Genomic DNA, 27,827 nt, shown 5'->3' with positions numbered 1-27,827 from the left:
CTGCCTTTGGGGCATGTTGGGCTCAGCCCAATACCAACCACAAAGCACCTTGTACACACTAGTTTAAAGGGGCTTTCTACATTCTGTAAAGCCCCCCTGTCTGCAGCCCCCACAACCCCAGCCTAGGGTTGTGTGGAAGAGGCCCTTGTCCCCCTGAATATGGGAACAAGGTGGTTGACTGATGGGGGCTAAATATGCCCCCAGTCTTACTAGTCTCTTCATGGCCCTTTGGGAGGAGGATGTCGTCCATGTTTGCCAGAGACCCCAACTCAAGTTGTGGGCTAGGTACATCGACGACATCCTCCTCCTATGGGATGGAACTCGCAAAGAATTGGATTTATTTATGGAGGACCTTAATAGGAATACTAGGGGTATTTACCTCAGTTGAGGCAAGTCAGTCCAACATTAATTTTTTGGACCTTAATATAACCATTCGACATAACTTTTTTATTACCTCCACGTTTTTCCAAAGTACGGATTGTAACTTCTATATTCCAACAGATAGTTGCCATCATAAATCTTGGCTTCGATCCGTACCAAAGAGCCAATTTCTACACCTTAAACGCAACTGTACCGATGCCGACCAATTTTTAGAACAAGCGGATGTTTCTTACGAAGAGATTCTTGGAGAAGGGCTACTCTATGGAATCCCTAAATATTACTTTGAACGAAATTAAAACCCTTGATAGAAGGGACCTTCTGACCGAGTGGCCGCCTCGTGAGAGCCATTTGTCCCTTGCTCCATTTATTACCACCTATTCAGTTCAACATAATAATATAAAAAATCTGGTGATGAAGCACTGGCACATTTTGGGCAACGATCCTATATTAGGATCAGTCCTACCAGATAGGCCACAGATTGTATTTAGGGGTGTACCGTCACTAAAGGACAAATTGGCCCCAAATGTTTTAGATCCCCCTATCAACAAAAAGGGTTTCTTTGATAATCTTACAGGTTTTTATGTGGACGGTGTGGAGTGTGCTCCATAAATGGGTGCACACAAAGAAGGACTCATAGGTTTATTTCCCACAGTACGCATATTGAACATGAGATTGAACCCTTCATCACATGTTCGACGGAGGGGGTCGTCTACCTGCTCCAATGCCCTTGCAGGCTACAATATGTGGGCAGGACTAGACGACCCCTCTCCATCAGACTAAATGAACACATTACAAACATCAAGAACGGTTTTCCCAAACATTCAGTTTCCAAACATTATTTGACCGTACACAACAAAGACCCCTCTAAAACTATCTTTTTGGGGGATTGACAAATATCGTCCCCAATGGAGAGGGAGTTCCCTTGTTAGGAGTATTTCCAGACTTGAAATGCTATGGGTTCATAAAATGAAATGTTACACCCCATATGGTCTTAATGTTGATATTGATATTAATGCATTCATAGATAACTCTTGAGGCATTCTGACTTTATGCGAATGTTTGTATAATTTTTTTATATTGGTGGGTCAATATGTCTATTATGGTGTAATCTGGGGATGGTATGGGCCCTTTGTGGACCAACGGAAATCATCTCCAACCCAAATAATATATAAACTGAATAATACTCTGTTTCCACTCATGGGCATCACATACGTTTTTATAAACGTTAATGCAGCGTTCGTGTGGTGTGAATTTCTATTTCTCCTATATGATCGCTGTTGTTCATTAATCATATTTACATTTTAAAAATGTTTTAATGTTAATCCAGTACATGGGATAAGCAATTTAGATATACTTGATTATTCTGTGGTGTATTTAAATAGGGGTTGACATTCATCCAATATCCCAATATTTATATTTTTCCATTTGTTCTCATTGCCCAACCAATCAGTGTAATAGCCCGCTGCCTTAATTCGCCAATGGTGGTGGGGAGCATTTTAAACTTTCAGGTCCTTTTTAAACTTCTCCAATAAATGATTATGACCGGGATGTTGTTACAGACACCTGGTATCATTTATCTTTTTTTTCGTTATTGCTTGCAAAGATTATCCTGCCAATGTCCAATATGGTGAATCTGGTCCCTTGCCAGTCTTCCGGGTGAGGTGGTAGATGATTTCCGGTTTCTGATCCAAATCGAGGCCTGGTTCATTCATATGCATATAATACGCAATACGTCAGTGCGTCACCCGTGCCCCAGACGACGTTATTATATGACGAAACGCGCATCAGGAGGAGCTGACTTGCTGACGTCATCGCGTGTGAGTCCGAGTGGACGGTCATTCGCATTAACTGGCCGGTTATGTGTGTTTTTAATCTTCAAAATTGTAAGTGTTATCTACTTTTAATAAACAGTGATCCGCCAGTATTATGCTATGGTGAGTTTTTCTATTCTGGGGAACAACTGGACGGTACCTGGAGTTGACCACATATCTGAACCCAGTAATTGGGGGATCCGTGCTGAGTGTTGATTACATCTCTACAATCCTGCGCTGGCAATGGTTTCTCCTATCTTCGGATAAAGGCCCTAGCCGGGTAATAGGCTGCAGGCTTTTATAGCTTGCCTTGGGGTGAGCGCGCATTTTGTGTGGCGTTTCACTTTTGGTTTCGGTGGATGATTTAATCATTTTCTTCACGCCATTTATTAATACCTACACTTGGTTTATGGACTTTGAGCACATCTTGTTTCCTACTAAAGGACATTTTCAATTCTGATTATTCATAACATTAGGATTGTGTTTGGTTTAAAAATTAATAATTTTTGTTATTTCATCACTGATTAACAATTATTTTATTTATGTTTGTTTAGCGCTGCTACACTTTTTCTATTACAATTCTGTGCCTGTATCTCACTCTGTATCTCACTCACTCTCCAGCTTGATGTATATGTTCTACTAGCGCGGTATTTCCTTTGGATATATATATAGACAAGATCAGCTGTGTGAATCAGAACATTATTGTCTTGGTAAATGGCGCTGTTTTCATGAAACAATGGGGCTGATTTACGAACCATTTGCAACATGAGTTGAGGCGCAACGTACGTTTTGGCATTTACGGAATGTTTGCACTGGTAACACAGCGCTATTCCCCATTTATGATAGTAATCTCGGCGCACGGGAGGAGGCGATCAGTGCGCCACTATGGACATGGCGCAGGGCATCTTCAACCCAAAATTAAAACAAGCTGGAAGTGCCAATATTATGGGGGTGATGTGAGGAAGTATAGTAACAAATATGCCCAAAATAGAATGAAAAGTAACTTTTTCTGAACAAGCCTGCTGTGCCTGCCAGTACGTTTAGAACTGCGTGAGGTCAGTTTATGCACTGCGCATGCGCAAGTGGCATTTGTGCTCGTTCAACTGCGTTTGCTCACTGCGCCGGCAAAATCTTAGTAAATGTCAAGCAACGTAAATGCATTTGCGTGTGTTGAACAGGCGCACCTCTAAACTTTTTTTTTTTTTTTTCCGCTGGTTCACTTATGTGTTTTTTTTAAGGATATTTGCACACAGGTCATGTTAGCATGTTATGCTGCCAACATATGACATATACCTTATTAAAATAATGTAAAAAGACTCTCGCTACTCTAGCTCCTCCTAAAAGGGCATTTAACCTTCCCCCTCTAATGCATATGATTTCCATGGGCTAGCTTTTGCTTTTAAAGCGGAATTCTACACTCCATTCTCCAATGCTTTTGTCTTCCCCTTCTAATGCATATGTTTTCTTTGGGCTAGTTTTTGCTTTTAAAAGGGAATGCTACACTCCAATGCTCTTGTCTCCCCTTCTAATGCTTATGTTTTATTTGGGCTAGTATTTGCTTTTAAAGGGGAACTCCACACTCCATTCTCCAATCTCCAAAGGCTGTGAGCTGCCTTCACCAATCCAAACCAGATCCTTTTTCAGAGCAAACAGGGCCAGCTAGGAAAGGGGCGAGAAGAGCGATCGCCTAATCCCCTGGAACATATACATCAAGCTGGAGAGTGAGTGAAATACAGAGTGAGATACAGGCACAGAATTGTAATAGAAAAAGTGTAGCAGCGCTAAACAAACATAAATAAAATAATTGTTAATCAGTGATGAAATAACAAAAATTATTAATTTTTAAACCAAACACAATCCTAATGTTATGAATAATCAGAATTGAAAATGTCCTTTAGTAGGAAACAAGATGTGCTCAAAGTCCATAAACCATTGCCAGCGCAGGATTGTAGAGATGTAATCAACACTCAGCCCGGATCCCCCAATTACTGGGTTCAGATATGTGGTCAACTCCAGGTACCGTCCAGTTGTTCCCCAGAATAGAAAAACTCACCATAGCATAATACTGGCGGATCACTGTTTATTAAAAGTAGATAACACTTACAATTTTGAAGATTAAAAACACACATAACCGGCCAGTTAATGCGAACGACCGTCCACTCGGACTCACACGCGATGACGTCAGCAAGTCAGCTCCTCCTGATGCGCGTTTCGTCATATAATAACGTCGTCTGGGGCACGGGTGACGCACTGACGTATTGCGTATTATATGCATATGAATGAACCAGGCCTCGATTTGGATCAGAAACCGGAAATCATCTACCACCTCACCCGGAAGACTGGCAAGGGACCAGATTCACCATATTGGACATTGGCAGGATAATCTTTGCAAGCAATAACGAAAAAAAAGATAAATGATACCAGGTGTCTGTAACAACATCCCGGTCATAATCATTTATTGGAGAAGTTTAAAAAGGACCTGAAAGTTTAAAATGCTCCCCACCACCATTGGCGAATTAAGGCAGCGGGCTATTACACTGATTGGTTGGGCAATGAGAACAAATGGAAAAATATAAATATTGGGATATTGGATGAATGTCAACCCCTATTTAAATACACCACAGAATAATCAAGTATATCTAAATTGCTTATCCCATGTACTGGATTAACATTAAAACATTTTTAAAATGTAAATATGATTAATGAACAACAGCGATCATATAGGAGAAATAGAAATTCACACCACACGAACGCTGCATTAACGTTTATAAAAACGTATGTGATGCCCATGAGTGGAAACAGAGTATTATTCAGTTTATATATTATTTGGGTTGGAGATGATTTCCGTTGGTCCACAAAGGGCCCATACCATCCCCAGATTACACCATAATAGACATATTGACCCACCAATATAAAAAAATTATACAAACATTCGCATAAAGTCAGAATGCCTCAAGAGTTATCTATGAATGCATTAATATCAATATCAACATTAAGACCATATGGGGTGTAACATTTCATTTTATGAACCCATAGCATTTCAAGTCTGGAAATACTCCTAACAAGGGAACTCCCTCTCCATTGGGGACGATATTTGTCAATCCCCCAAAAAGATAGTTTTAGAGGGGTCTTTGTTGTGTACGGTCAAATAATGTTTGGAAACTGAATGTTTGGGAAAACCGTTCTTGATGTTTGTAATGTGTTCATTTAGTCTGATGGAGAGGGGTCGTCTAGTCCTGCCCACATATTGTAGCCTGCAAGGGCATTGGAGCAGGTAGACGACCCCCTCCGTCGAACATGTGATGAAGGGTTCAATCTCATGTTCAATATGCGTACTGTGGGAAATAAACCTATGAGTCCTTCTTTGTGTGCACCCATTTATGGAGCACACTCCACACCGTCCACATAAAAACCTGTAAGATTATCAAAGAAACCCTTTTTGTTGATAGGGGGATCTAAAACATTTGGGGCCAATTTGTCCTTTAGTGACGGTACACCCCTAAATACAATCTGTGGCCTATCTGGTAGGACTGATCCTAATATAGGATCGTTGCCCAAAATGTGCCAGTGCTTCATCACCAGATTTTTTATATTATTATGTTGAACTGAATAGGTGGTAATAAATGGAGCAAGGGACAAATGGCTCTCACGAGGCGGCCACTCGGTCAGAAGGTCCCTTCTATCAAGGGTTTTAATTTCGTTCAAAGTAATATTTAGGGATTCCATAGAGTAGCCCTTCTCCAAGAATCTCTTCGTAAGAAACATCCGCTTGTTCTAAAAATTGGTCGGCATCGGTACAGTTGCGTTTAAGGTGTAGAAATTGGCTCTTTGGTACGGATCGAAGCTCTCCAGCTTGATGTATATGTTCCACTAGCGCGGTATATATTGCCTTTGGGGCATGTTGGGCTCAGCCCAATACCAACCACAAAGCACCTTGTACACACTAGTTTAAAGGGGCTTTCTACATTCTGTAAAGCCCCCCTGTCTGCAGCCCCCACAACCCCAGCCTAGGGTTGTGTGGAAGAGGCCCTTGTCCCCCTGAATATGGGAACAAGGTGGTTGACTTTTGGGGTGCCTGAGCCCCTTCTGCTCCCAAGCATACACCCCCCTTTCATGGGCTGGCTTGCTGTGTGTTTGGCTAGGGGTTTGTTAGTGCGTGGGAAGGGCACAATATTTTTAGATTTTGGGGTGGTATTTTTCACGAGGGGTTCTAATTTTAAGCCTTTACAGCCCCAAATGGCCTTGTATGTATTGGGGGGGGGGGCAGGCTATTTTTGGTTTTGTGTTAAAATCTTGCTGCAATGTCGATTTGTATGTTTTCTCTAAAGCCGTACATCTTTGAAGCAGCATTTTGGATACATGCTACAAATGCACCACTTTACAGGCATAGTAACCCCCCCACCCCCCCCCCCCCAAGTTACTAGCTTTAGGGCTAGTTCACTCCATAGAAACGCATTCCAGATGCATGTGCGTTTTTGATACGTTTTTGATGCAGTCCAGTACTTTTTTCCACCTTTTTTCCTAACCTTAATTAAAGGACATGCTGGATGATGTGTTTAATTTTGGACAGAGGGTGGCTTATTTTGTGCTAGCTGCATTTGGGTTGGTCTGGGCATGCTCAGGGACTTTATTTTTGTATTTATTTATTTTTTTGTGTGTGAACAGCACTTGGATGTTTCTGGGCATGCTCAGAGAGTGTGTTTTTTTGGGTTAGTAATTTAAGGACATCCCTAACAGGTGTACCCACTTTGAAGTTCTGTCTCTACATTGAGTGTGTCACGAATTTGCGCGCCCACGGCAACTAACCACGACGTGCATTCCGTGACCGGGGGATATGAGGAACTAAAGGAATAAGGGGGAACTTATACTGAGCATGTAAGACTGGCTGTGGTACTTTCACAGCCTGCACTACCTTTGGCCACCACTAGAGGGAGACTCCACTCTAATCCAGCTAACTGACCACACACAGGCAGATACAAATCTTACATACAATCTGGTGCACTCTAAGGGTTGAGGAACAGTCTACCAATTACTACACACTTCTAGGATTCCTCCAGCTATCCAGCAAGCTTGAACCCCGGTGTTAATCACTCCTCCCACTGTCCCCACACACCAGACACACAATAAACGATAGCCTGCCACCACCCAACAGTTTGTCCACAGACTGGTCTGCTGAGCCACCACACACACAGATCTCTGTCTGGAAGATCTGTTAGCTTACAATCTGCATGCAATCTGCCAACACACAGTGCAATTGCATACCGATTGGCACATAACTTAAACTGAGTACTTAGGCACTAAAACACAACAACCTCTCCAGAGATATGATTCCTAGCTTAGTACACAGAAGTCACTTATTAATTTTATCATTTAATATCCCAAAAGTGGGCAGTGCATATAAGATATACAAAGAAAAAGGATTTACCAAAAAAGATACAAGAAATGCAGAAAGACACACAATTTGGCAATTTGCTATGAAACTAAAAAGGGATGAAAACAGAAATAAACTTTACCCAAGTCTATCCGTTAGTAGAAGCATACTGGAACATGTGGGAACTCCCCAGTTTCGAACTGGCTTCATGGAAGAACAATGTCCATATCTCAGGCTACCCAATTTATTGAAATATGGATGCGGGCTGGACTTTAGCCCTTGGCCAATCAACCTTGGGGGGTGTTCCTGTCTCAGCCCACAAATGTTTTGTGTTCTGAAATGACCAGAGTCAAATTGGCCCAAAATGGCGCTGATTGCTGGGTCACGGATAGGATTTCCGATACACGCGCATCAGTCCGATCGCAACAGTACCAATTACTGCCTGCCTGCTGCAATCAGGCGCCATATAACGGTTTTGTGTGGTTCTCTAGGATTCCACACCTGCTAAACATACAGTGTTACATGTACACGTAACCCATCAGGTGGACGATCAAAAGGAATTATTTTCATCTCTCTGACGCTAATATTTTAGCTTTTATGAGAGATAAACTAGGTTCCTTGGATCTGTTGGTATTAATCAAAGTTTGCAGACTGTCCGGAGCCTTGGGAATGCCCCCTGCGGATCAATGTAGCCAAAATGACTAGCAGTTTTCTTTGAAGCCTCGGGATGGTGGCAAATGTTTACTCTAATGGAAACTTATTGGCATGTAGGTGTCACTTCGATCCTAGAAAAAAAACTATCTCTGTCCTTTTCAAATGCTAATGAAAGAACATATGTGCATGACTGACATTGAATACTATATTTTTAATAACCCAGAATTAAACTACATCTACAATTACACTACTTCTACAGATCAAAACTATCCTACGCTTACATTTTCGTCACAGGGTGAACTTATCTTTTGTGTGTTTCATGGACTATGCATGCGTTTTCAATTGCCTCATTAGCACACAAACCTACGTTATATAAAGCTTGCAGATAGCGTTCATTTGCCTTGCCCTGAAAAGAGCCAAGATTGCGTGATGGTCTGAATTTTTCTTTGCTGAGCTCAATGGAGCGAAAGGTTTCAGGTTATGCCTGGTCATTTGCATAAAGTGAGTTTGGAGTTCCTTCTTCAGGATTTGCTGGAGAAATCAGTTGGAGTGGAACCACGTCACATCTATTGTATCCAGGACCATGCAGCACCAAGGTACTATGAGGTTTCTGTTGTGCATAGCAATTTTTGCATGGGATTTATTGAGAAGTGTAAGGAACTGGAGAAAGCCAACCAGGAGTCTATAAGGCCTTTCATAGTGGAACCCTTGTATGCTATGGAGGAGAAACTATTGGTTGTTCACCTGTTTAACCCCTTCACGGACATTGCCTTGGTAGTGGCCTTTTTGAAGAGATACTGCTCTGCAGTGAAGGGAGGCTTCAGGCTGACTAATCGTCTGGGGATCTTTAATGGCAAATTAAAGTTTTTTGTCAAGCTGAAGGTGGATTCTGAAGGGATTGGTGGAGTGCGGCATCCACCAGTTAATTTTTCAATAGCAGGAAATAGAGGGTTTCTCTACTACCCTGGTCAACCGACATACTGCAGAAGATGTCATTTGGACATACCAGAGATGAAGGTAATGTGGATATGCACTGCCTGAACTGTGGGGAGGAGGGACATGAGGCTGGGGCTTGCTTGATTAAGTGGGCCTGTGATATATGTGGACAGCGTGATCATACAGTGAAGAATTGTTCAAAAGTAAGAAGGGCCTATGTCTCTTATGCTGAAGCTGTCAGGCGCACCGCTGAGAGTGGACGACCAGTGTCCACACAGGTGCTGTCTGACTCTTCTGAAAGTAAGGAAGAGGAGGAGGAGGAGGAGGAGGTGGTGGTGGTGGAAGAGGAAGAAAGTGTGTGGAGGAGAGAGTGAAGGAAAGAGTAGAAGTGCCACCCACCAGTGTGGAGCCATTAACAGCGGAGAGTGGAGCAGAGGTGGAGAGGGCGGTGGAGGAGGCTATGGAGAGTTGGCAGCAGCCTTACAGTGGGAGCCGGAGGTGCAGGAAGCACAAGTAGAGGAGGTGGAAAAGATGGAGACACTGGGTGCCAAGACCAAAGTGGACGCTTTGGAAAGCCCTAAGAGAAGGGCTAAGAAATTAAAAGTAGAGACAGACGGAATTGAAACAAGTAACCCCTTTGAGGTCCTGGGGGATGTTGGAGTGGAGGTAGAATCACCAGCACTAAGTCCGGGGACTCCAGAAATTTTTCAGCCGGCCACATTGTCGCCTAGTCAGGAGTTTTTGGATGATGAAAGCGTTATGGCCCTGAAGAATGTATGTCAGTTTTCTGGCTTAAATGATAGGCCTGGGTGTGAATGAGCATCAAGCTGGTGTCCCTCAATGTGAGGGGTTTTGGATCTCCTGCTAGACAGTGTGCCCTTTTTGAGGACTTGAAGGTCAATGGAGGAGACATCACCTGTCTACAGGAGTGTTTTTTTTAATCAACCGCTCAAGCCTCCGGAGTGGGTGGTGGATTACATATGGTCGGCAGTTGGGGAAAATAGGAATGCTGGGGTAGGCATTATCATTACAAATAGAAATATTCGCATTATGTCTCATGTTGTGTTAGTGCCAGGAAGATTAATTATGGCAGATTTAGTTTTGTTTAACCAGAAGTTTAGGCTTTTTAATTTATATGCTCCTGTGAATAGCCAGAAACGTCTTGAGTTTTGAAGTTTTGAAGTTGCATGCAGTGGGAAGGAGACCTAGTGTGATCATGGGTGATTTTAATACGATCCAATTTGTGAAAGATCGGATAGGAGTAGCGGAGACTAAGTTAGATGTAGGTAGCACTATGCTGAATGGGGTAATTCAGGACTTGCATCTCAATGATGCTCATACTGTTCTAAGTTTGGTGGATCCATATTTCACTTTTTTTTTCGGAGTGTGGGCGCACCAAATCCAGAATTGATTTATGTTTGTTTTCTGATGCTTTCAAATGTGCTAATGTTAAACACAGGCCGGTAATTTTTTCAGACCATGTGGCAGTGTATGTTGATTTGAGTATGGGAGACAGTATTAAGTTTGGTATAAGGGTATGGAGGTTAAATAGTTTATTGTTGCAGGACGAGCATGTCAAAGCCCATTTTAGTAAGGTATATAGTAGATGGGTTAATAGGAAAAAAAGATTTTAGTAATATTTTGGGGTGGTGGGATTGGGTCAAAAGGAAAATTAAATTATTTTTTCAAAAAAGTAGGGATAAAAGTAGCAGTGAGAAAAGGAGATATTCTCGGTTACAAGTCAGGTCGGCTATATTATATTCATTTAGAAATATGGGCCATGACATGGCCGATGAAATAGACCATGTTAAGAAGAGGATTAAAGAGATATTAACTGAAAGCGAGAGTTAAACACCTGGAGCAGGATGAAAAATGTTCTAGATTTTTTTTCAAGAAGGTTTGTAAGAAAAAAGGAGTGTTTGAGGGTGTGTATGACGAAGAAGGTAGGGAATGTAAGGGAGAGAATGTGCTGGAATATGTGACTAAATTTGATGAACGATTGTATGAGGGAGTGTGTGTTGATGAGTCAGATACTAGAATGTTTGATATGGTAGAGGATAATTTAGATGAGGACGATAAGGTTTTTTTGCAGAAAGCAGTGAATGAGGAGGAGGTGTGGGAAGCTGTGGCAAGCATGGGGGCTAATAAAACCCTGGGAGGGGATGGCTTACCAGGTTAGTTTTTTAAATTGTTTTGGGAAATTATTAATCGGGATGTGGTTGAGGTATTTAGTTAAATGATGAGGGAAGGCATTATATATCCGAATCTATGAGAGAGGGGGTAGTGTTATTAATTTAAAAGAAGGGGGATAAGATGGATATTTGAAATTGGAGGCCTATCTCCTTACTAAATTCAGATTACATTTTTTGAACGCATTCACCAGTCACTTAACATGTGGAGTGTTACTTGTATATACTTTCACTCCCTTACTCAACTTATCTCTCTCACACTTCTTTTTGCTTCATTCATTCATCTATTTCTTTCTCCGTTTCTGTCTTTCTCCACATCACCCCTTATCCCCCTCTTCATCATTTTTTCCCCTCTTTCACTTCACACCGCTCTTCCCTCATTCCTTGCAGGACATTCTTATATCCCATATACTCCAGTACAAGACATCTATATATTTTTACAACATCTTGATACCTACTATTTGAGCTACATATACAATTACCTTTACAGTCTCTCATATTCAATCTACTATATATAAGATTTTTTAGCTATTTAGGATACCATTACTATTTTTACATCTACTACCCATAGACACACATTCATACATTTTTTATTCGGAATAGACCCTGCATGACTGGGGGGTTACATTTTTGGCCCTCTCTCCTCTTTTTCTTCCCCCCTTTTCTTTCTCTTTTCTTTTTCTTTCTTTTCTTCTCCCCTTCTTCCTTGTCTTTTCCTTTCTATTATGGTTGGACACCTCTGCACCCCTTGCACCAGAGCATACCACTTGATACCTTTCGCTACATCTATTTTTGTAGATCTACATATACATATATATATATATATATATATATATATATATATATATATATATATATATATATATATATATATATATATATATATATATATATATATATATACACATATATTTTACTCATTTAATTTATTCCAGTGAGCAAGCTCTGCAATGATTCTGGGTGACATCTGGGTCCAGCCTTCTTTCTCTTTTCCATTTCTTTGCCTTGCCTGCCCTACGCCTGACCTCGGTCCTCCATGCTTTGACCTCGTCCCTTCAGCAACCTTGGGAGATACTTTCCGACTGCCCCAGCCGGGGGTCGGCCCCTGGAGCCAACTGCATGACAAGTGAGTATGGGATCATGAGCCCTGGCTTCGCATTTTTTTGTCCAATCATAACCCATACTTGAATATATATTTTTTACCTGTTGTTACAGACACCAGATATATACATCAGCCCCTGATGATGCGAGGAGAGCTCGCGAAACGCGTCGGGTTAGAGATGTATCATGTATATCTGTATTCATTATACTTTGACCAATGTCATTTTGGCCATGTTTTAAGGACCATTATGTTATGTTGCTGTTCCTATGTATTGCCATCTATATGCATGAGCTCTATTATATGATAATGATTCTAATAAATTTGATATATATATTTTTTACTTTATTCTATTTATTTACTTGTGATCATCATGGACACCTCATTTAAAGTCCCATGGGCTAACCTTTTTCTGTTTTGTAAATTCAGATTACAAGGTCTTTGCAAAAATGGTGGCGAGGAGATTATCTAAGGTCATTAGTAGGCTGGTTAGCGAGACGCAGGCCTGTGCAGTGCCGGGTCGAATGATCTCGGAGAATTCAATTTTAGTTAGGGATATGATTAATTTTTGTAAAGACAGGAATAGTTCGATTATCCTGACATCATTTGACCTTGAGAAGGCATACGATAAAGCAAATGATGGGTTTTTGTGGGAGGTTTTGAAGCGGATGGGTATACCACAGCTGCTCATTAATGTAATAAAAGGGTTGTATTGGGGGATCAGTAGTCGGGTTCTGGTTAATGGGAGTTTGGGGCGGGCCTTTTTGGTTAAATCTGGAGTGAGACAGGGGTACTCCCTGTCCCCTATTCTCTGTTTTATTGATCCACTGTTAAGGATGATAGAGGGATAGGGTGGTGAGGGGCTTTTTGGTGCCTGGGAGTGGGGGGAAAATTGTGAAGCTACTTTTGTCTATTTTTTGTGTATGTGCGGGAATGAGTGTGAATTGGAATAAGTGTAGTTTGGGTGTGTATGGAAGACAAGTGGAATGTGTGGATTGGGTTTGGGTTGGTTGAGGATGGAGTGAGGATTTTGGGTATTGTGTTTGACTATGGAATGAAAGGGGAAGTGTGCTGGAACGAAGTGGGAGAAAAGATAGCCAAGAAGTTGAGGTTTTGGTGTCTAAGAAAATTGTCGATTCATGGGAAAGTTTTAGTAGTCAAGGCAGTAATCTTACCTTTAATTTTGTATACAAGTAATATCTTCCCTCCTGGGGAGATAAGATTGAGGAAAATTAATAAGTTATTGTTTACCTTTTTATGGGGGTCGAAAATGGAAAGAGTCAAGAGAGAATATGTGTGTAGACGTGAATGTAATGGTGGGTTGAGTTTTCCAAATGTGAGGGTGTTTTTCTTAATGCATTATTGGTTTTGTGTGGTAAAAGTTTTGAGGAATGGTGCAGTGTGTGCTAGGATGATAGCTTTTTCAGGTGGGTTGTTGTTTAGGAGATGGGGGTGATTGGGAAGGGATTCAAGGATACCGGTGGCTTACGTGGTGGCACACGACTACTGAGTATTGGAAAAGTTTAGGGTAGAGTTTAAGTTGGCAGATTTAGGAGAAGGGGAGAGGGATAAAGTGAAGGTGAGAAAGTGGTTGATAGAGAAGGAGTATGTGTGTAACCTTAGGGGAGTTAATGCGTCAGTGGCTGGGGAAGTATGGAAGAAAATTTGTATATATGGGGTGACAAATGTGCAGAGACAGATAGTATGGATGAGTTTGCATGAATGTCTAGCTACGAGGCTATGTATGAAAAGGAGGGATTCGCGTGTGTCTGATATTTGTCCCAGAATGAATTGTGGGGGTGTAGAAGACAGTGAGCATGTGTTCTGGGGGTGTGGTGTAGCGAAAGATGTGATCAATAAGTCAAGATCTGGTGAAAGAAATAACAGGAGTGAAGGTGAGCGAGTGGAAAATGATGATGTATGTCTTGGGGAAACTGGAAAAAGATAAACAGAGTATTGTGGTTAGTGTTATGTGCATTAAAGGAAGTGTTGTGGGATGCATGCAACTTGTATGTATATAAAAATGTTTCGTTAGACAGTAAACAATATATAGGATTATGGCTAAGCAAGCTATATTTTTTTTTCGTGTTGGATAAAAAGAAGGGTGTGGATGCTGAAGGCATCTGGAAGTTTAACAAATGGAGAATGTTGATTAAAAATTAAGTCTCTTCCACGATGATGCAAGACCTTGTTGGAGACAGTGAATGAGCGTCAAGCTGAATAGTCTCGAGAGTTTTCTGAAGTGGAATTAAAAAAAAAAAAAAAAAAAAAAAAAGTACATTTGGGTGTCCTTATCGAGTTTGTAACACATGTATTCTCTTTGTATTTTGTTTGTTATGTCTTTGCAAAACCGGTGTTTTCGAGCAAGTTTTTTTTTTTTTTACTTTGGTTTATTGTATTTTTTTTTGGGTAGGTGATATTTTCCCCTGAAATATGTTTGTTGTCAATGTGTGTCATTTGTAGGTTGTTCACTTTGATTTAATTGTCTGTGTTGCATTATTTTGCAAAAACGTTCTCAAGATGTTGTGACTAATGTTTAAATCCTTAATAGATATCCACTTGTGGGCGCAGTCCTTTTAACTCATGTTAACCATATTCTGTTAGTGCCTCAGATTAACATACATGGTTTTTTTGCTTTCCTTGCTCTTTTCCAAGTCCTGTTGTTTTGTTGACCAATACAATTTGTAGCAAATTTTTATGTTTTGTGGTTTTTTGTTACTTTTCATGCAACACATTTCCCAGCTGCAGCTTAACTAGGCTAATTGGCATGGCAAATCCCAAAAATGTGTGATTTGTCTAAGTTACTTTCCTGGTGCCTTCATGGTAGCATATGCATGGATTGTGTGTATGCTGCCATGGATAGGCACCAGGAAAGAAATTACAGAGAGGTAAGCATTCAATTTTCCATTTTAGCACAGTGGTTCTCAGCCTCAGTTCTCAAGTACCCCCGACAGGACATGTTTTGGGAATTTTATCTTGGCTAAAATAGCTGTCCAAAATACCAAGCCATTGACTGATTTAAAGCACCTGTGCAAGATGAAGGAAAACCTGCAAACATGGCCTGTTGGGGGTACTTGAGGACAGAGTTGAGAAGCACTGATTTAGAGCACTGAACTAAAATCTAGCTCAAGACAATCCTATTCTAATTTGGTGCATTTGAGGGAAACCAAATGAGTGTTAGAACCCCTGCTTGCCTTTTTTAGGTTGGGTTTTGTGTCCCTTTTCTTAAAATTGGCTTCACTTCCTGTCACATAGCCAAACGGGAAGTGAGGGTAAAACCCTACCAATGCCTTTCCTTGGACAGAGGTCAATCTAACTAGTGTCCCCATTAGGAAAACTGCACTCTAGCACTTTGTTGTGTACACCCCAAATTCTTAGGTATTTTTGGGTTTATTAACAGCAAATCCACTCTGCATTACAAGTGTAGTCACTGAAAATCTGAGGGGAAGCACTGGTGATTTTAATATCCAATTATGTAGAAGCAAAGATGGTGTTTTTTTTTTTTTCCTTGCATGTCCCCCCTTGGATCTCCACCAACTGCACTTGTAGTGCAAAGTGGATTTGCCTTTAGTAAATAAACCCCAAATTCCAAGATGCCTAATAATTTGGGGTGTACACAGCAAAATGCTACAGTGTAATTTACCTAATGGGAAAACTATTTATATTGACTTGTGTGTCCCCAAGGAAAGACATTGGTAGGGTTTTACCCTCACTTCCCTTTTGGCTATGTGACAGGAAGTGAATACATTTGAAGGAGAAAGTGGCAACATTTAGGAGGTGCCTTTACCCTATCAGGCAAACAAAATATTTGGGGGGCACACCCATAAGACCATACAGCAGAACAAAAATATTACAGCGCACACATGCAAAAAATACATTTACCTCCAGCAAGGCTAGTTTAAAACACCTAAACATTTTCAAAAAACATTATCAAAAAATATGGGGATTTGGTTACACCATATTGCTATATGGTGCTAAGCCCACTTACTGTGACAAAGTACCCTATGATTAGTGGGTCCTACACTATCCATAGATTGGGAGATCATGCTTCTCTGAACCATGAGAGCAATACACTCTTCTATATGGGAGACCTTTGAGGTCTCCACCCATGACACAAGTGGACACTAATGAGAGTTATGGCATGATGATCAACACCTATACCATGAAATATATAAAACCAGTCCAATATAGAGAAATCTGAAATAAATATGATTATTTGTGAAACAAATATAAATGGGTGTATCTCTTCTGTGTGGGTAAAATCTCCACCACCATGCCTTCATAAAGTGCAGTATGCTGGTTTCTTGTGAAAAAAAAAAAAATGCTTCACCCGAAATGACAAATCTGCTCCCCAGATGTCTCTGGCCATGAGGTGACCACGAGGCATAAAGTATGAAAAACTTCCTCAGCAAACCAGGATCCTCCAAGCCAATTAGAACTTCAATCGACCATCTCCAATATCGATCAACCCCATACAATCAAAGGTGATATATGGTGATCCTCTGATAATTACACTCAATGCAAATCCCAAACGCTCCTTACCTTAAATGTGTAAAGATTGGCTCTCCCAAGAATGAGCCAAAAAACGGCAATATAGTGCAGTACTGTCTTTATTGTCAGAGCACTTACATGCTTTAAAACGTACAGCAGATGGCAGCTCAGCTGTGGGATGAGGCAGGGGGCGATCTGTCACTAGAATGTGAAACCAGGAAGCACGGCATGCGTCTCAGCTGGGGGTGGAGGAGATGGCTCCTGTGTCTAGCATCTACAGCCTCGTTTTCAATGCATTTCGTGCCCAAGCGCACTTCTTCAGGAAAATGGAAGCCGACACCATGATACCGGAGCCTAAATGCTGTGCAATACAGCGCTATTGGTCAGTGCCAGTCACATGGGATGAAATGTGTGTTACCATAAAGTTACCAATGTACAGACGACCAAGCCTCTGTCTCATCCATACTGGCCTCATGATTCCAAAATAGCATAACAGATAATATATTTAATGTAAAATTTAATTAAAATCACAAATAGGAAAACAAATGAGAAAAAAGTATTCATTACAAAAACGGCATAGTAAAACCCCATCACATGACTGGGAATCTAATATCCAGCCCATAAGATATGACATAGGCAAACATTTGCAATATCACCCATATTATTCCATATGATATTGCAAATGTTTGCCTATGTCATATCTTATGGACTGGATATTAGATTCCCAGTCATGTGATGGGGTTTTCGATAGGTTGATCGATATTGGAGATGGTCGATTTAAGTTCTAATTGGCTTGGAGGATCCTGGTTTGCTGAGGAAGTTTTAAAGCATGTAAGTGCTCTGACAATAAAGACAGTACTACACTATATTGCCGTTTTTTGACTCATTCTTGGGAGAGCCAATCTTTACAGATTTAAGATAAGGAGCGTTTGGGATTTGCATTGAGTGTAATTATCAGAGGATCACCATATATCACCTATGATTGTATGGGGTTGATCGATATCGGAGATGGTCGATTGAAGTTCTAATTGGCTTGGAGGATCCTGGTTTGCTGAGGAAGTTTTCCATACTTTATGCCTCGTGGTCACCTTGTGGCCAGAGACATCTGGGGAGCAGATTTATTTGTCATTTTGGGTGAAGCATTTTTTTTTTTCACAAGAAACCAGCATACTGCACTTTATGAAGGCACGGTGGTGGAGATTTTACCCACACAGAAGAGATACACCCATTTATATTTGTTTCACAGATATAATCATATTTATTTCAGATTTCTCTATATTGGACTGGTTTTATATATTTCATGGTATGTGTTGATCATCATGCCACACCTATGTGGGTTTAGTTGACATTATATATATATATATATATATATATATATATATATATATATATATATATATATGTGTGTGTGTATATGGTTTTGCGCCAAATTTTTCACTATTTTTTGTTTTATTAGGTTCACTAATTTTTTTTGGTGCAGCATCACTTTATTATTTTTTTATAATATTCTGGCGCCGGTTCTCATTCTTTTTATTTTGCTAATGAGAGGTACTTAATGAGGGAGTGGGGTGCTCCTCACCCAAAAGGATTTGGTCAGAATCCATACAATAGACAAACAAAATATTTGGGGGGCACACCCTAAAAGATACATTAAAGATGGTGCAGCCATAAGACCATACAGCAGAACAAAATTATTACAGCGCACATATGCAAAAAAGTTCTCCCATATACAGTAGAAGAGTGTATTGCTCTCATGGTTCAGAGAAGCATGATCTCCCAATCTATGGATAGTGTAGGACCCACTAATCATGGGGTACTTTGTCGCAGTAAGTGGGCTTAGCACCATATAGCAATATGGTGTGACCAAATCCCCATATTTTTTGATAATGTTTTTTGAAAATGTTTAGGTGTTTTAAACTAGCCTTGCTGGAGGTAAATGTCTTTTTTGCATGTGTGTGCTGTAATATTTTTGTTCACCCTATCAGGGGTGCAGACATCCTCAAAAACTGACAAGACTTCTAATGCCTCTGCACTCTATCCCCAAGCAAAAATAAGAGGATTTCATTTAGTTTAACTTTGCAAAGACACATTCCTAAGTACAACTGTGATGCATGTCAATGGCCCATTTAGACCTTGTTTAATAGAAAACACCAGTTGCCTTTCACTAGAAACATTTGTTATTCCAGTTCTGGAAATCTGCATTTGCTTTACTATTAATTTCCATAAAAATTGGGTTTCTGCAGCTAGATGCGTGACTGCTGTGTATGTGAGATGTGCAACTGCCGTGTGCTCACAGGTATGCGCATATGTGGTTCTCGGAAAGCGGTGGTCAGAATGACATCACGCCCCTACAGGAAGTTGCTTGTACTGCTGCTAAGTTCTCTGAGGAAGAGATGATCCTCATTTGCACATTAAGAAAAAAAAAATTTTTAACATGAGGTGGTGTTTGTGTGGGTGCCTAACACACATTCATACATATTAGGGCCAATTTAGACAGGATCCGATTTATAGCATGTTTTTAGATTGTGGGAGGAAACCCACACAGGCACAGGGAGAACATGCAAACTCCAGTCAAATGGTATCACGAGCAGGATTCGAATCAGTGACCTTTTTTGCTGCTAGGTGAAAGTGCTAACCACTACACCACTGCGCTGCACAAATATGTGACTATAGATGTAGGTTCTTGTGTCCACTTGTGAAAATACAAGTGGGTCATGGCACATCTACGTTCCAAATTTGGCACTTAAACTGGATGTAAACCCAATGTCATCCTTTCTAAACTACTGCCATAGGGGTTATCTATAAGGATATACATGCCTCCTGCATGTATCTTTACCTGTCAAATGTCTCCCCTCTGTCTGTTAGGGCCCTTTCACACTGGGGCGGGGGCGGCTATTGTAAGCGGCGCTTTACCGTCGGTATTCGGTCGCTATTGGGGCAGTTTTACCCCCCGCTAGCAGCCGAGAAAGGGTTAAAAACCACCGCAAAGTGCCTCTGCAGAGGCGCTTTGCCGGCGGTATAGCCACGCTGTCCCATTGATTTCAATGGGCAGGAGCGGTATACACTCCGCTCCTTCACCGCTCCGAAGATGCTGCTAGCAGGACTTTTTTTCCCGTCCTGCTAGCGGACCGCTCCAGTGTGAAAGCCCTCTGGAGACAGCAGCGGCACTTTCGGGTCGGTTTGCAGGCGCTATAGCGCAATAGCACCCGCTCCAGTTGAAAGGGCCCGTATGAGACCTGAAAAACTGCATATTCTGTGGGTGGGTCTGTTGTCTGGAGCTCGGTGGGTGGAGTCGTGACTCCCCACCCACCTCTACACTCCCCTTGTCAATATGCATTTTCTCCTGTGTATTTCTTACACTGAACTCAGTGAAAAGACAGGAAAGTAACCACATGACTTCAGCATGCCAAATCATGCTGAGGTGTGGAACAGCCAATCCTCGCAGAGCTGCTGAAGAAAGGAGTGGGGGAGGGAATTAAAAAATAATGCATGTCTTAGGCTAGTGCACGAGATATGTAAATCACCTGTCACTCACAGCAAGGGGGAGCATTTAACCAAGTTTTTCTCTGTTTGTCAAGATTTATCTCACTGAACAATAAGGCTTGATTCACACGTATGCATTTTTAGTGCTTTTTGCATTTTGCAGATTTGCACTATAGTCCATTTAACATGGTTTCCTATGGAACACGTTTTGTAGTGCAAATCTGCAAAATGCAAAAAGCACTAAAAATGCATAGGTGTGAATCCAGCCTAAAAGAGGATTGCTCAGAGATGGATTAACTCTGTGTGGCAAGACTGGGCTCAAATAATAGGAAATCTTATACTCTACATTATGACGTAAAAAAAAAAATTACATCCACTTTAAGATGGTCATGCACTATGCAATCTGATTGTCCAATCTCTGTACAACTTTTTTTTGTAATCAAACAGGGTCTTGCCTAATCTAATTTGTCTAATGTTTCTAATTTTTTTAAGATTGCAGTATATGTTCACCTTTAAGGATCAAGATCTGAAAATATTAATTTTTTGGGTTTAGAAACACTTTTCTGTTCTTTGTAATGTATTGAAATATTTGTGTAAAAATGGGAAAAAAAAATTTCAAAGATATATTAGAAATAATAGGAATGAGATTAGCATCAAAAGGGTTAATTATGTGAAAACACCTACTAATTGCCTAACAAGACACACCAATGAGATGGGCATGCGCTATTATCAATGAGAAAACAGTAGTAACCCTGGCACCAGTTGCCATTTTCATATTTATTATCGCATGCGTCTGCGTGCGCTGGTTCGCACGCTCAATCAATGATTTATCAGTCGCAACAATTAAGGTATGATGCACTGTTCTTAGTAAATCAGCCTCAATGTCTGCACCATGGGGTGCACATGGTCAGCCAAAATTTGTAGCAGCAGCGGAAAGAAAAGAATGTGAGGAAAGGGGAGATAACCTGTTTTAATGCCCTCTTTCCCTCATGGGATGGTGGTGGTAGGAGTTTCAAGCCCCCCATTGATTGATTTCAATGGAGGATTTGGTGATAGGTCAAAAAAGGTCAGCTGATTAGTAATGTTCTGGAAGTTCTGGGTAGGTCCTTTAGGATAGGTAATTTAAGGTCATCTGACCCCCCAGAACATTTCAGAAAGTCCCAGGACCCCTATTTAACCACTTAAGGACCGGGCCTATTTTTTCAGACTCTGTGTTTACAAGTTAAAATAATTTTTTTTGCTAGAAAAATACTTAGAACCCCCAAACATTATATATGTTTTTTTCTAACACCCTAGAGAATAAAATGGTGGTCGTTACAATACTTTCTGTCACATGGTATTTGCAAGCGCACTTTTTTGGGAAAAAATACACTTTTTTGAATTAAGATATAAGCCAACAGCAAAGTTAGCCCAATTTTTTTTATGTTGTGAAAGATAATGTTACACCGAGTAAATTGATACCCAACATGTCACGCTTCAAAATGGAATGGCAACAAACTTTTACCCTTAAAAATCTCCATAAGCGATTGTTTAGAAATTTTTACAGGTTACCAGTTTTGAGATACAAAGGAGGTCTAGAGCTCTAATGATCATGGCGATACCTCATATCTATGGTTTGAACACCATTTTCATATGTGGGCACTACTCACGTATGCGTTTGCTTCTGCGCACGAGCTCCTCGGGATGGGGCGCTGTAAATTTTTCATTTTACATTTTATTTTTTATTTTGACACTGTCCTTTAAATAAAAAAAATTGGATGACTATAATCCCTTGTAATAAAAAAAGGCATGAAAGGACCTCTTAAATATGCGATCTGGGGTCAAAAAGAGTCGAAAAGTGTCGCTTTAACTGACAATTGCAAGGTCGTGCGATGTGGCTCCCAAACAAAATTGACATCCCTTTTTCCCACAAATAGAGCTTTCTTTTGGGGGTATTTAATCACCCCTGCGGTTTTTATTTTTTGTGCTATAAACAAAAACCGTGACAATTTTGAAAAAAACGCATTATTTTTTACATTTTGCTATAATAAATGTCCCCCAAAAATAAATAAAAAAACATTTTTTTTCCTCAGTTTAGGCCAATACATAGTCTTCTACATATTTTTAGTAAAAAAAAAATTGCAATAAGCGTATATTGATTGGTTTGCACAAAAGTTATACACAAAAGTGTTTACAAAATAAGGGATAGTTTTATGGCATTTTTATAAATTTTTTTTTTTTTTACTAGTAATGGCGGCGATCAGTGATTTTTTTTTTTTTTTTTGTTTTGTTTTTTTTTTTTTTTTAATCTTATCGTGACTGCGACATTACAGCGTACACATTGGACATTTTTTACACATTTTTGGGACCATTGTCATTTATACAGCAATCAGTGCTATATAAATGCACTGATTCCTGTGTAAATGACACTGGCAGTGAAGGGGTTAACCACTAGGGGGCAGTGTAGGGGTTAAGTATGTCCTGGGGAGTGATTCTAACTGTGGGAGGGCGTGGCTACGTGTGACACGTCACTGATTTCTGCTCCCGATCACAGGGAGCAGAGATCAGTGACACTGTCACTAGGCAGAATGTGGGACATGCTTGTTTACATTAGCATCTCCCCATTCTTCCTCTCCATGAGGCGATCGAGTCCTCGGAACTCGCGACCCGACTCACGGAGCTCCCAGCCGGCGCGCGCGCAATGGCACGGCGGCAAATTTAAAAGGACGTACAGGTACGCCCATTTGCCTAGCCGTGCCATTCTGCCGACGTACATCGGAGTGCGCCGGTTAAGAGCATTGGGTGGAAGTGACATTTGACGTCACATCTGCCAGTCAATGCTATGGAGCCGAGTGGGGGACATCTTCCCCTCACTCAGCAGGCAGCCAAACAGGGAGGACGCGATTGTCTCAGGCCCATCTCCCAATAAAAGTGATCTTGCAGCAAATCCACCGCAGAGACCACTTTGATCTCAAAGCGGACCGTCCGCTGAAGAAGAAGATATCAGGGTTATGGCAGTCATCTGCTGCCATAACAACGGTATTCCTCTTCAAACAGCCGACGTACAACGACGGCGGGCGGTCCATAAGTGGGTAAGCAGGTCACCGGTCACCAGAGGGATGTTTGAAGAGTGCCCCACTGAGTATTAATAAAGTATTAATTAATATATTTGTGAAAACCAATAAACAAGGCCACAGTCATTATTAATCCAGTTTGGTGTGCCCAGTGTTTTTTGTATGTTTGGAGTTTATGCCACCAACCATCCCATGTTACATCACTTCCGCTTTCAATGCAAAACATGTCATCACTTTCACACCTGCAAATTATGTAGTCAGACATCCCAACCTGCCAAAACTCATTTCAGGAAGGCAGCGTGGAGCTTTGCGCCGTTCCCCCCCCTGATTTAACACAACAAGAGGATGATCGAATGAAATGGAATCAGTATACACAGGTTTACTTCTTCTGAGAGATATTAAAGGAACACTCTAACTATCAATCGGTGATTTGAAGTGGTCAAGGTGGTAAGAGTCAATATGTGGGATGGCATGAATATACTAAGGTGGTCTAATGATCAGCTTCTGTCTACACAGAGATCAAAATTTGTCCGATCCCTGCTAAACTGAATTGTAATCTGTGTGTACCCAACTTTACCTAATTCCTTGCTTCAGCTGGCTTCTTCCAACGCTGACTGTTTCCCCACAGCGCCTGTGTATGTTTGACCGACTATGGTCACACCCCCACCCCCTTATCATACCATACACTATTCCCCCCACCCCCCCCCACACACACACACACACACGCTGAAAGATTAGATTTTTTTAATTTACTTATTTCCTGGAATCGGGCTGTATTGTGGCACCACATCCTTTGCTGTTGTTGCTCAAATTCATGAATATGTTAGGAATATACTGGGACTTTCCAGGTGCTACAAAGAGATATTCTGCATACACATATATTAAAAAGAATGATTTTGTGAAATGCATCGACCTGAAGAGTCCCAGTATATTCCTAACATATTCAGGAATTTTACTTTAACTTTCACCATACCTGTCCTGTACAGGACAAGTTTATGATGCCTTGGGGAGAACTCCGGTGACTGTTTTGTCCTGCTTGCTCTGTCCTCCCTGGGGAGGGGCTCGGGTGATGACAGGAACACAAGACAGGTAGAGATCGAGCTTCTCCTTTTCTGGACATTCCACTGCAACGCTCACAAGCCGCTCCTCCTTATCCATGAATCCTAAGGGATGGGGTGTCTTATCTGAACAGTGGCAATGTCCAGGCTCCTAGGGTGACACTCTCCTCCGCCCTCATTTGCTCGGCCCTGTGACAGCTCAGTGTCCGGTCTGCACCAGTTGTCAGTGCTGACATTTTACATCCTCCCTCCAGCTAGCTCCTCTCCTCTCTCCGTGCCAAAAATTCAGAGCTTCTCCAGAGCCAATGAGAGAGGAGGGGTGTGGATTGAAGGTAGAGGAACCAACCAGGATCGGAACATTTCACCATAGCAGATGGCCTGACACCGCCCCCACAGCTCAGGATCGGCCCTTCCGGGATATTGCAAGGCACTTGTGGGTGTCCGGGAGCCGCTCCTGAAATGCGGGAGTCTCCCGCACCTCATGGGAGACTTGTGATGTCTGTGTAGTGTTTCCATAATTTTGCCCCAACCCCGTGTGTTGATATGCCTGCATGTCTCTAATGGAAGCCCATGTAACAGGGTGACAATGCAGGAGCACAGCTGGTAGACAGGGACAGAGTGTCATCACCCTACAACAGGAAGTGCCTGAATAATGACCTTTTATAAAGTATCACAGGGGATTTTTTTTTTAAATAAAAGCTGCAGATTTAAAAAGGTTGAACTGTTACTGTTGAAATTACTTTAATTTTAAAGTTTATATGAATATAAGAGATTGGGTTTATGATGGTGATGATGTGATATGATTGTATTTGATGGTAAAGTGCAAGATGGGGATAAGGAGACACTGCAGGAGTTCAACCTACGGCAAAATATTCAACAATGACCCAGTGTATCAACAGCAAGTCAGTGTAGGTACATTAAGTTCCCCTCTACTTAGGGGTCTACTTCATACCTCCCAACTTTTTAAGATGTGAACGAGGGACACCTATTAGCAAAAGTATGTAGGCATAGGACACACCCCCTGCCACTTCCCTTAAGGCTGGGTTCACACCATTGCTGCATCCGTCGCACAGCTGGGGTCCGGTGCGTGCTGGTTCACCTTTTCAGGTCCGATTTGAGCCCGAATTTTGGGCTGAATAGGGGCTTGAAATGGACCAAAAAAGCACACATTTTTTGTGCAAAACGCACCAGACCTGCTGCGGAGATATGTGAACCATAGAGAGCCAATCACATTCTCCTGCTATGCGAATTGGATGCGGGAAAACCCTGCATCCAATTGCATAGGTGTGAACCCAGCCTAAAGGAGAATTATACAAAAAAAAAAAAATTAGTTAAACCCACAAGTTTTTTTTACAACTTCTATTCCTTTTATACTGGCTTTTGACATTTACAAATGCAGCAATTTGGAAACTGGATAAAAGGTTTAGCACTAAAACACTTTTTTGATAGATAAATAGTGCATTTTATATATAACTATACAGATCAGACCAAAATGAGGGACAAATGAGGAGAAAAGAGGGACAGAGGGACTTTGTTCCAAGTCAGGGACAATCCCTCCCAATCAGGCACAGTTGGGAGCTATGGTCTACTTATAAAAAAATACTGTGTGAGTGCTTAAAGGCTAATGGCACCTTTTCAACATGTTACTTATTACACTCATATTAAAGGTATAAGGCCCCTTTCACACAGGCGGATAGAATTCAGCTTTTAGCTGCGGATAGATCAAGTTATCTACCGCAGCTAAACTCAGACAATGCTTTCCTATGGCCCCATTCACAAACTGCATTTAGCAACGGTTTTGTTACATGGGGTTTGGTGCGGTTAGAAAAAATTAATTTGACTGTGTCCAGGACCCATCTATTGCAGCTATATGCACATAACTGCAGGTAATCGCAGTGTACTATTTCACCTGCAGATAGCAGCGGCAACAAGGAAAGAAAAACAACAGGAAGCACTTCAGAAATGGCAAGAATGTTCCACCGCAGCTAAATGCAATCGCACATAAACGCAGCTAATCGCAATGTACAACTGCAAGTGAACGCTGTGTCAGGATTCTCTGGATTTCAAAATAACAAAACATGCTTTTAACAGCGGCAGAACAGCCGCCTGTGTGAAAGGGGCCTAACATGTAACGTGTTGCTTCCTGCAAAAATATGTGCATTTATAATTTTTTTTAAAGGTGAACTTAGCCTTTAAGCATTTGCACAGCCATCATGAATAATCACTGTGTTGGATGTAATATGTTTATTTCCTATGATCTATCTAGTAACCATATTTTCCCTGAAATACTTCATTCAGGAAATTCAGTATTATGTCCAGTAGATGGTGCTGACAGTCATAGGAAATAAATGTTTTTAACTTCACGGGGATAATTCATGATGGCTGTGAATTTTTTTTTTTAAATAGACCCCTAAGTTATGCTACCAAAAATCAAAACAGATTTTGCACAGGGATCTATGCTTTTTTTTTTTCAAATCGACTGGGTTTCAAGCATACCAAAAGACTAAACAGCGTATCAATTAAAATGTTCATAAACACTGAGATCTATACTGTACAGTCATTTGTTCTGTAGGACATACTGTTCATCTAGTACAATGCTGGCTGTGTAGGCATTGTATTTTAATGACCTTTGAGTCATAAAGGTATTCGTGAGAGAAGAACATGTACATTTCCTGGTTGCTCTCATAGTTAACTGACCAGTTGCACCTGGTTTGTCAGGTTAGATCAAATCTATTACTACGAGAACAGTTTGTCCTAATTCACCACTGGCACTCAACCACACGTGTTTGAGCAAGAACTGTGTGTGTACTATATATAGCAGATAACATTGCAACACGACTTTCAGGAATACTACAGCTAGATAATTGGATAATTTTGCATCGTGGTGGAAGAATTATTTACAATTAAAATCCCTGCATATAAACTTGACCGCCAAAGGTACTGTAGTCCAATTTTATGATTGCAGTAAATGGATTTTGGGGGGAAAATGCATTGGTAGCCATGACAGTTTAGCTAAACATCCCTGTCTGCTAGAGGATTGGTTGGCTTTGCTTGCAAGCTGCTAGAAATTAGAGAACAGTGCTTTGGCAAATTGGGTTAAAGCAAATCTTTAGATACTATAACTTATTTTGCTACATAAACTAACTACTGTTTTATAGATAAGGCGTCCCCAGTGTATGCATGCCCCCTTTGTTAAAGTCAGGGCTTTTTTTCAGGGGGAACATGGGACAATGCAGTTCCGGCACCTCTAGCACTGAATATATGTAATGCGAAGAGGTGCGGGGGTGTGCCTGGGCTCACA

At 41.1% G+C, this 27,827-nt stretch overlaps 2 long non-coding RNA genes across 2 annotated transcripts in view; one reads left to right on the top strand and one right to left on the bottom strand.

The window, feature by feature from the left end:
• Positions 1 to 27,827, bottom strand: part of LOC141132852 (uncharacterized) — a 241,637-nt gene that overhangs the window by 16,973 nt on the left and 196,837 nt on the right. The gene's annotated exons all lie outside the window — the stretch shown is intronic.
• On the top strand, positions 10,737 to 13,190 carry LOC141134643 (uncharacterized). Its single transcript, XR_012243253.1, has 3 exons — positions 10,737 to 11,327; positions 12,278 to 12,468; positions 12,558 to 13,190. It is a non-coding gene; the product is annotated as an uncharacterized lncRNA (long non-coding RNA).

This window comes from Aquarana catesbeiana, linkage group LG03 (genome assembly GCF_042186555.1).
Source record: "Aquarana catesbeiana isolate 2022-GZ linkage group LG03, ASM4218655v1, whole genome shotgun sequence".
In the NCBI taxonomy this organism is placed as follows: domain Eukaryota; kingdom Metazoa; phylum Chordata; class Amphibia; order Anura; family Ranidae; genus Aquarana; species Aquarana catesbeiana.
This window is presented reverse-complemented; position numbering and strand designations above follow the sequence as displayed.